Source organism: Poecilia reticulata, chromosome 2, assembly GCF_904066995.2.
Source record: "Poecilia reticulata chromosome 2, P_reticulata-male-v2, whole genome shotgun sequence".
NCBI classification, from domain to species: domain Eukaryota; kingdom Metazoa; phylum Chordata; class Actinopteri; order Cyprinodontiformes; family Poeciliidae; genus Poecilia; species Poecilia reticulata.
In genome coordinates, this window is record NC_088831.1 from 9676107 (window position 1) to 9687653 (window position 11547).

Consider the following 11547-nt stretch of genomic DNA (forward strand, 5'->3'; position numbering starts at 1 on the left):
GTATAATTAACCGCAGAGCTAGATTGCAAGGTAATTCTGAACGTCCTCAGGACCAGAGCAGTGGTGGTTTAGGTAGTGAACTAAAACCAAGTAACGCATTCCATACACCGAGACAAAACAAATACACATATTGGTGCAAACTGTGTGGATGGGGCTTCAAATCAGCTTCAGATAAAACATTTATACAACATCTTCCAGTTTTGCTGTGAAAAGATTTTTCTATTGCATTAATGCATGAGTAGTCATGGACGTGGGTCCAGCTTTCTGCTCAGAGTAGGGAGTCTAGCTGACATGCTTTGCGTGCATTTTATCCCGACCCTGATTCTAGCTTCTCACTTCAATAGATCGGAGAGGCAGCAGACAGAGGTGACCACCCTGGGCGAGACTCTTTACTGATTGAACGAATGCCAGTCAAATGATTCTGTTGGATGAAAAGATCCACACTGACAAGCAGGAAAACATGATGGAACCAATGACGGGCTTCGTTAAGGGTGCAATGTCAACAAACTCTAGTAATACCGATGAAATAAAAGGCTCATATACCTGTGGGCGGCTGGATGGAATAACATTAAATAAACCCATGCATTATCAACAAGGTGCTCATGAATCATAAAGGGCAGCCATTAATATTCTGGGCACCGGCATAATAAAACAAACCCCCCAGAGACCAAGATTAACAGGTGACATTTGGAAGCGATACAAGCACGGAAAAATGTGCATTAATGCTGCTCGAAAAAGACCTGAAACAGAATACAGGTGCAACAGATTGAATATCAATGATAAGTGAATTAGTTTCAGTAATTTAATCCAAAAAGTGAGACCTGCTTGAAGTTTTCATGGATAACAATAATTTGCCAAGCCTTGTCCGTTACCGGTCTTGTTCCATCTCAACAACAGTCAATGCAAAGGTCAAGTTGGTTAAATTTTAGCTTTATTTAGATGCTCGTTTTGCTCATTTTTCAGAAGGTCTTGGCAGCTGCCACTGGTCATAACAACATGACCACCTGGTTTATTGACCTCATCATTGCCATGCTTGAATGACCAGCAAACCGGCTCGATCTAAAGACCTAACCTAAATGAAAATTAGCAACATCACAGCTGAAAATGCAGTTTAGCTGAAGGTTAAAAGCCAGTTTGGATCCCTCTACACCCCAGCAGAGCTTTGGGCCTATTGTCTCCATGCCACCAATCAATTATGCTGTAATTCACATGAAAAAGATACTCAAATAAGTTTTGTACAGATAGACAATAGAGTATAATGACATAACTCTCAATAGACTGACATTTTTCTATTAAAAATCCCTTTCATTTTTTTGTAAGTAACTGAAGATTTCATTAGCTGCGAGCGATATTCCCCAACATGAACTGAAGTAAACTTCAGATGTATCACATCGTATTTGAGTTCCCCCTGCTGAGCTGAATTACTGAAACAAATGAACTTTTCAACACTATTTGAATGACTGAAATCCAAGTGTATTTTTGTAAAAGCTTTGCAGTTTCTCATCAACATTTCAGAATATTTTGATGAAGTTGATAATTTTGTTTATCATGGAGCGTTGAAGGAGAACGCTTTGAAAGGACAAATCAACAAGAAGCAACCAGTTTAAATTTCCACGTGTCTCTCCACAGCTAACATATTCAAGTTTAGCTAAAAACCATAAGAGAATAAGTTTGTTCACATGATAAGTTGTCAATAAATCTTTACCTGGCACGAACAAGGCAACTCGGCATTCCTGAACTCCAATTATTTTATTCAATAAACCAAAATTTCAACTTCTTACGCTTATATTTTTGGGACGGTTTTCATACAGCATGTGCTGAAAGGAACATTTTGCCTGCAGTGGTCCAGTGATCTGGAACTGCTTTGATCCTCTGGCACAAGAAACCTGAAGAGTGCGGAGGGCAAGATGGACTCAATCAGAAAACCCTGGGAGAAAATGTCACACAGGGCAAACACCGGACTCTCAAACAAGACAATAATCACAAGCATCTCTCTGGTGCCGGAAGATACAAGGCTGGGTATTTATGTTGTCTGAAAATCTCTGGCAGGATTTGAAAAAAGGAAGAAAAAAAAGGGGGGGAATGGCAGCTGCAGGACACAAAATCAAGAATATTAATGGACTGTTGGCCTTTGCCTATGTGGAGCGGGGTGAGATTCCTCTGGGACTCTGCCAGAAGCCGATGTCTGGCCGTGAATCACTTGCAGCAGTTCGTATCAGCAAAAGAATGCTGTACAAAGTACTAAAGATCAAATTTATGTAGCGCTTTTCTCGTCATACCTACTGCTCAAAGCGCTTTACACCAGAGTCACAGTCGCCCAATTGCACTCAAACATCCATACACCAATATGATCAGAAGTGAGTTTGCATTAAGTGCCTTGCTCGGGGTCACGTCAGCAAAAGTTGTGGGTTCAAGCTTGAGTTGAACCCACAACTTTTGGATTGCAAGGGGATTAATTCTTCCCTCCAGGCCACTTGATGGGGATGAGTAGTTTCAAGACTGCAGCAGGCAACAAAAGTGGCATTTTGTGGAAACCACTGGCGATATTAGTGGTTAAGAGCCTTTTTAATTTGTTTCTTTTGTTTACTGGAAACAGCTGCAAGTTTGTATATTTTGCCATTAAACCTAAATTGTAGGGTAAGTTTGATGTTTCCCAAAGCAACGTTATTTGTTTCTTAATATAGTTGGTGTAATTTTTAACTGTTCACTGAATAAATGTACTTGCTACAGGATGCTGTTAGATCAGACTAATTACTCTACTTTCTTCTCATATAAAACAGAAAAACTCGATTTCAATACACATTTCAAACTGTGGCTTTATTGGCGCCTTTATTAGAGTGCGAGCGCATTGTAAAGAAAAGCATTCTCTTCATACGGACGACCTAAAGCTGCATGCGAGTGCAAAAGAGCTGACCTGGCGGTGCGGCCATTTGAAATGTGATGAAGGTCACTTGTTTGAAGCATAAACACCGATGGGGGCCCGCCGCGAGAACTGGTGGAAAGGCTCGGCCGTTTCAAGAGCACTTCACTGATGTGCACTCGAAGTTGAAGCGCTTACCCCAGGGGTGGCGCGCAAAGCATTGACCCTGCCTTCAGACAGCCCTGTAAATACAGACGTTATTGAAGTCTTGCATGCCTTCCCTTTGAGTCCGAGCGCGCTCGCAATCATAGCGCACCCCCAGGTGCAAAAACAACATCTTTATTGCTTTGAGTTTGAGTAGTGATTACAGTTTTCAGTGCAGCAAGACAAATATGTACCGTGTACACATGGAGACAGATATTTCAGTCATTTCAGCACGCAATAATAGAATGTTTTGCTTATGTAGGCAGCGGAAAATGACCGGTGAAACATGTATTTGCAGTGACAGCTTAGGCATGTAGTTAAAGAGGAAGGAAGGACAATTGACTCCCCTTTAGGAGGTGCCACACAACTTTGCAGACTAGCTTTAAGTGTCGTCTTCACGCCATCAACCCAATATGTATTTTTGAATATATTCTCTCAGCCCAAACTTATCATTCCCATTTGTACCCTAAAACAACTTGGAGTCCAGTGTATCATCATGCCTGATGCTAAACCAAACAATGAGCAAGTGCTTAAAACTACAAGAAACGGTGCACAAACCTTATGCACATTATGAATGCACGCCCTCACACACACACACACACACACACACACACCCGCACACGCACACACACACACACACACACACACACACACCGGGGAGCATTAAATGGGAGGAACACCCGCAGGGAGTGTGGTGAAGCAAATTAGCTTTATAAGTAAGTCTATCAACCGTCATTGCTAATATGCAGTGGATACAATTGGATCATTGCCGCAATTATCCCAGTTACCGTCAGTCGTACTTTGCGGTGAGAGCAATTGTGTTACTTCAAACCAAGTGGCTGTTAGGATGAGTTAAGAGATTCGAAAGGTGAGGCCATAAAACCGACCAGTTGAGCTCATCAGCGAAATGATACATTATGACTGGAATTTTTAGTGAGAAAAAGCTGCGGGTTTTCTGGCGAGAAAAAAAACAAAACCCTGCAGCCTACAGGATGAAAGGAAAGTGGCAAAATTGAACATAATTGCAGGAGGAGATGAAGACGTCGTTTTGGTTTTGAGTGTGAGTGTCGCTGCGTTGCTAAAATTGTGTGATGCGATGGAAAAATCTCGAGAATGGCGGTAGTCGAACAGATTTTAATTTTCGGTCACGATGCCAATCAGCAAAAATCAGCGCAAAGGTTTCAAACTCTCAGCGATCAAAACATAATAAGCATTTTCAACACAGAAACAAAATGAAGGCTTTGTCTGCAACTACTCCCATGTTTCTCCTAGATAGATGATGAGTGAACAACAAATAACTCACAGGGGTAAAAGTGAAATAAAAATACACATTTTTAAAGTTCATAGAACATTATGATAATATTGATAACAGCTTTGGCAGTACAAGCACACCAAAGGTCCAAGAGGCATAATTTCCTTCTGCCTGTATAGAGGAAAGCTGCTCCAACTCCTGACATGGGAATTGATCCCACATAGGTGTTTGCCTCATGAATGGCGCCTTGAGTGAGCTTCTCATTTTGTCACCTCATCGCCAATTAAAACGCAGGATATCGGAATGCATTCCATCCCACAGAAGGTGTGTAAAGTAGTCTCCCTGTGAGGCGGCAGCAACTTTTCATTAACTGCACTTGCCTAAAAAGCAGCAGAAAACTTTCAACGGCTCAGTTCGGAGAGAAGTTAGTTTTTACCACTTCCTTTTAAGATCTAAATGTTGCCCGACTTGAGTGAGACGACATCAGGGCACCGTGACATCTGCGTGACCCACATGTAGTGTAATCGGACAATGGGATCAAACGGCTTCATGTAATCCCCACATTTAAGCCTCATCCATTGTCAAGAGCTGGTAATGCTATCTAATGTATCCTCATCTGTGTCTGATAACATTCACTTTGTTTTCACCGAACGCAAAGTGTTCTAGCAACACCCTGATAACGCACAAGCGCCATTCGTGGTGCCAGTACAAAAACTCGAAATCTTTATCAAATGACCGATCAGCTCCCTTATAAACCAACACATCCAACGTTGCGTCGTTCAGAGCTGCTTTAAAAAACAAACATCTTGACAACCTGTGCAGCCTGTTTGAAGAAAAAGAAAATCTGAAGGTTACAGGAATAAAGGAGGATCTTGTTAGAATCTAAGCTTTTTAGTTGATCCATTGTCTCTGTGTTCTTTGCTAAAAAGAAAAAAAAAGAAATCAAATGCTATTAAGTAAGATGTCGTTCATTGGCAGGTTGCTGTGGGATGCTCTCCTTCCCCCTAATGCCCGTGTGCGCTCCCCACTGCCCTTATCTCGACTCTCAGCCCACCAACTGCAGCATCATGGAGTGTTTTCAGTTCCACATTAGCACATTGTCTTCCTTTGATGTCTCCCCTGCAGTGAGCCCCCTAGTGAGCAAATTTGTCACGTCGAAGCAGCGAGCGGCTCGGATTTCCCGTTGCAAAGTATCCGGCACATGCTCGCTCCGACTGACCCTTATTCAGGTCGACTGTTAGTCAAAGATAAACTTTATCTTGGTGGGGGAAAAGAAGTCAATGTCTTTGAGGTAAGAAGGCATTTTAAGACAAAGCTGTCAGTTTTAGGTCATTTAATAAACCTTAAATTAGCTTTTGTGCCTTGCTATAAACAAACTGAACTCAATTAGATTACATTTTATGCAGGGTTTCCAAATTATGTTATGAAAATGTAAACCCCTAAAGGTTTCAGATCATACTATTCTAGCACACACAATAGTGAATAGTGGATATTAACTTGAGTTTTTTTTTTCCAACAATAAAATATATACCGTATTTTCCGCACTACAAGGCGCACCTCCAATGAATGGCCTATTTTACAACTTTTTTCATGTAGAAGGCGCATAGAATAAACGGTACAGTTAGGGTTGCCACCTGTCCCGTATTGAACCGATACGGGACGTGATTTGTTCCATACTCTACAAATGTGGATGTATAATAATAAAGAAGTGGTCCCCTAGTACTTTATATAGTAGTCTGCCCCAGTCATTGTTTCACTCACGGTGTTGGTGTTGCGATATTGTGCCCAACTGCTTTCCGGGTAACACAGACCAACTGACATGCTGCCGCCGTATGCAGTCTCTGTCTCTCTTCTCCCGCCCCCCCCGGCTTTAAATGTATAGGGGCTGGTCCCTTGGTAACCCTAGTCGAAGCACCCCGGATGAATGTCTAAAGCCACTTTGTTGACATAAAGAATGTCAACAAAACAGTCCGACTCGGGTCGGCGAGGAGAGCCTTCCGCGACTGGGCTGGGGCGTGGCCGGACGATGGTCACCCTTCTCCGTTCGCGCACAGCATGTTGGTGGAGAACGTGGTGCTAAATGACCTGAAGACGAGCTGATTATCAGGTCGGTAGGTAGATAGGTCAGTCAAACTTTAACAAACCATCGTTCTGACAACTATCTCAGCATGCACTGCACTTCTTCTTCTACAGGGGAAAATGAAGTCGGCGGCTGCTTACCGTAGTTGCTAGACCTGTTGTGGTTCAATATTGGTCCATATATAAGGCGCACCGGATTATAAGGCGCACTGTCGGCTTTTGAGGAAATTGAAGGTTTTTAGGTGCGCCTTATAGTGCGGAAAATACGGTGTATATATATATATATATATATATATATATATATATATATATATTTTAAAGCTGCACTCAAACTATTTGGACAAATGAATATGTGGAAAATGAAGATAATGCTTTAAAAAGCTAAAAATTCAACAAAGTCAGTAGAACATGCGGCCAAGCGTCAAAGCAAAAAAAAAAAAAACGATTGTTTAAAAAGGTCTAGAAATAGATGTCTTACATTATATAAAAATAATATGGTTATGATTGGGCTTAAGCCATCATTATTTAGAAAACACACTTTAAAGCATGCCATTTATGACAAAGCAGTCAGATGATATTTTTCATTTAGAGCCAATGCTTGCAACGTTCTTAATAAATTGACAGAAAAAAGCTCTTGCAGGCATTACCTCTGGTCAACGTTTCTACCTGCATGAAGACTAATTTGTGCTACGTCCTCAAACCTAATGGAGATGGGATGTGAGTGGTTTCTAAAGCTGCAGGATAGTTGATGTTGTTTGGTCTAATGGATCCTTTATGGTCACTAATTCTTTAAGTGGGCAGGTGGTTCAGTCAGCAGAGGTTATTACACCCGCAACCCTATACCCGAGCTTTATGCTACATCAGGTTCTTCCTATATCTCATTAGCATTTTTTTTTTTTTGTAAAAATATGTCTAGATACTACTTAGCTCATATTCTATAAGTATATTTTTTTCTATATACCAATACTGTCCAAGTACAAAATGGCAAAAGGTAGAAATCACACACACTCATTAGGTCAGCTGCAGCTAATTGAGGTGTGTGATTAGAATTTAGTAGTACATGATCCCTATGCATCTACTACACCGGTTAGATGTTCTTATCCTAAATGATAAAGATCAAAGTTACATTTATGGCTAAACATGAAACAGGAGAATAAGCTTTTTTTCCTGAATAAAATTAGCTTCTCAGGCTGTGACTTCTGCTATGAATTAAGCACCGTCTACAGAAAAGCAGCTTAGAACAAGATTACCTACTACAATAGATGCAGCTAAGTGCACATTGGAGATTTGTACAAAAGTAACCCAAAGATAATGATTCTACAACTTTCCTTTTGATATTGCATTGTTTCGAACAACACAACATCAAAGACGGGGGGAAAGAAACTTAAAGGAAAAGAAGGAGATATCGAAAGAGTCTTGCACTTTAAAATGGAACGAGAACACAGGATGAAAACAAAATGACAGCAAGCAGCACTGAAACCGCAGTTCCACTCCGGGGACTACTTTGGCGTCTAAAGCGTCTCAGTCTCTTTGAACACGAGCCAACGGGAGTCTGCGCAGGGAAAAAGCACATCCATCTGAAAGTGAAGGAGACACGCCGTTTCACCTTCTTCCTCTGACGTTTGTGGTGTAAATGTTCCCTGAAAGCCTCTTATAAAAGGGGGAAGTGTTAAATGTTAAAGCACCGCTTGACTTGGATTAATTGTACCGCTGTCTCTGCCGCGTCATTAGGGACTGGAGAGCCACTTTGAAGGATTCCAGGTGATTAAAAGTGTGGAAGTCGTATTTACAGGTCTGGTTTGGTTGCTTTTTCAACCACGACTTTTAAAGAATGAAGGCAATTTATGAACACGACTAAGAAGTCCAAACAAAAGAATTGCTAATTCAACACCACTAATCTTTTTCACACCTTACGCTTTTGTCCAGTGGTGTATTTTTTTTTTTACTAACAAATGTACAACTGGGTGATGAAATATGGATTTCCACACAACCAAATTGCTGCAAATTTGGATTTGTTTGTGTTTGGGTCGATGAAATCCCAAGAGGAGCAAGAATCAAACTATTCTGCTGGCCGTAGAGTAATAGATTCTGATACCTAGATAGAATAATCTAGGTATCCCGGTCTGTCCTGGTTCTTCACACGATGCATTTTGTTGCTGAGAAGCATTCCAAAAAGTCAAACCATGCTTTCTAATATGTCTCAAAGCTTTTTATTTTGCCATGAAGAATACAAATAAACATATTTGAAGGAAAAATTATAGCAAAAACAAGCATGTATCACTGGATTTCTGTGAAAAATCATCTTACGGAAATAGAAAAACTCACCATAGTATATTTTGTAGCAGGTGAGAAACGATATTTCTGTTACAAATGAAATACAAAAATTATTACCAACATGAATTGCTTTTGGTAGAATTGAAGTTTCTATGGGAAGTATAATTTACTAGTCTTTGTGGTAGCCATAAAAAAATCCAACATTACCTAGATTGATGATATGCATGAAGCTAATTCTGGGTATTTCAAACAATTGCAGCGAAATTCAACAACACACTTTGAATAAACAGTTGAATGGAACTGGGGGAAACCTTAAAACATGTAAATAAAATCATGGCTGCTCAGCTCGAATGATCTCAAATGACTAGAAACAGAAACTAAGGCTAAGAAAATGAAAAACTGCCAGGCAAAGAGATGAAAGATTAGTCAAAATCAACAATCAGTTGCAGAGGAATCGGTGATCAACAGCGGCCTATGAGTACCGCAACAAATTTTAGAAGCCCATCAAAAGCCAAGGTGTCGGGAAAAGACGTCCCTGAAAAGTCCAAATGTTACAGAAGAATATGGAGGAGGTGGCAAAGAGTCAAACTACACTTGGCCTCAAGAAAAACTGAGATACACTTAACAGACAAGATTGTTCTTTTTGAGTCTAATGGCCACAGACAGCTTGTCAGATGACCCTGAAACACTGAATTACAACAAGGAGTTGCTTGGTGCTTCAGGCATCAGAACATAGGGATGCTTCTCGTTCATCAGAAATCCCTCAAAACTGTATGTTGTCAAAAAGGAAATGAGTGTTTCAACAAAACATCCCCAAACGCAGCAGTCAGAGAGCAGCTTCGTGGTGTCCATCCAAATATGTTGTTCCTATTCCAAAAGAAGGTGAAGAGTTGGGTTTTTTATACAAAAACGTTTGTCCTAACAAAATGTAGTTTCTGAGTCCCCACAATTTAGGACGCGACACACTCTTTCACAAGAACGGAGAAGTCACGCTGTCACAACGGTCTGATTTGATGAAATCAGCTTTAATTAGACCCGACGTGCATTCGCTGTGCCTTTGCCTCCCGCAAAAACGTGTCACAATTAGACGCGACGGAATTTCAAAACGCTCCATTTCGTGGCACTCAGGCTGTGGTGAAGCATACGGATGGATGACAGTGAAATCTCCACCCAAAGGCTAAAGAAAATCAATTAAGTGATGGGCCAATCAAATATGCAGGATCTACATAAAGTCTGGTGATTATTGCATAACATCGTCAACCAGTGACACTGTTGGATACGGCTAGCATTTCGTCATTAGCTCTCTAGGATGGAAACTGCAACACCAAGGAGAAGCTTTCTGACTGATGTACTTAAATACAGTTAGAAATATATCGCACAGTACCAACATGTGCTTGACTATGACCATTGTTATAATATATATAGTCATAATGAACAATGCATCACTGAGTTTTAGGAGCTTTTTGCTGGCTTTATCGTAAATGCAGCCAGAAGAAGTAAAACGTATCAAACCATGGATTCACATCTGTGAATTTTACCACACCATTGTGCTCCGGTTCTGCCGGACAAGGCCCAGCTTTATGCTTTCCTGAAAGCCTTAAATGCATTTTATGTCCAAGCAGCCTTAAAGTTAAATCACTTTGTCATTATAAATTTACAAGGTTCTATTTTTCAGCGATTGCCCTCCCAAACACAATCGGAGACATTGCTCCTGCTCCTAATATAGACAGCTTAAAACAACAAGGCTTGGGAAAGCTACTTTCAATGCCATTTGTTTCTTCTTTAAGAGAAATTGGAGTGGGCTAAACTCAGTATCAGACTGGAGATTGGAAATCGTCTAAAAATCTCAGCGATGAATCTTTAAAAGCCCTCCATTTTAGGCTCCATAAGTAGAACGTTTTTGGAGCTCTAATGAAGGTAATTCTCGCCGAAAATCAAATATGAACGGACAACGGGGAGGGAAAAGCAAGAGCTGGCTGAACTCGCTGTCTGCATCAATAAACCAATGCTTTGTTTCTCAACCGCAATTTATTTGCGAACAGATCATGCCACGACAAGTTAATTTGACCACATAAAGCCTTGTTCTGGGCAGTCTGGCTCTCGCTCTTTCAACTATCCTTGGTTTATTTCTACAGAAACACAGACTGATGAGCTCCTGATAGCATTTTGGTCATTTTTCCGTACTCATTTGGGTTTCCTTGACATGACTCATGTTTTAGATTCAAGATTTTTGTTGGTCTAATTAATCTGAAATAACTCAGCTTGTAGGTAACAAAATCTAAATCTCATTAACCTGAAACAAACTCTTGCTTCTCGCACCTTAAAGTTTCAACTTGTTCTTCTCCCCTGTTGCTGCTGCGGCTTTGATTTGGCTTCCCATATCAACACAACAACAAGCTGGGATTACAAGGGTAAGCTGTCACGGTTAGCTGCTCTTCAGAGGCGCCTGTGCTTACCTAAGCCTTGCATAATTGAACCCCTTTTTTAAAATGTATTTTTGTGAATCCAGAATGCAACTAAACTGTAAACAGAAAATGAGTGCAGTTTGATAAGTAGGATTTATGCATTTGTGGTTTTTGAGGTGGTCATTCTAGACCACTGTAATACCTGCTGTGGTTCTTCTATTGTGTTGTGGTCTTTATTGTAAGGAAGCTACACTTTGGCACAAAGTGACAAAGTTTGACTAAACGTAAAACTCCAGAAAGCGTCGACTCAGATTTATTAGCTCTAAAGAAGCGGAAAAGAAACAAACAAATAAAGACCATTGCATCAATAGGACAATCGCGCAACTCGTCAGAAAAACAGATGTAGCCTAGCATCACAACCATCTCAAAATTCAGTAGTAGAGTGCACTGCCAGAATTCAAACCTACTTTATA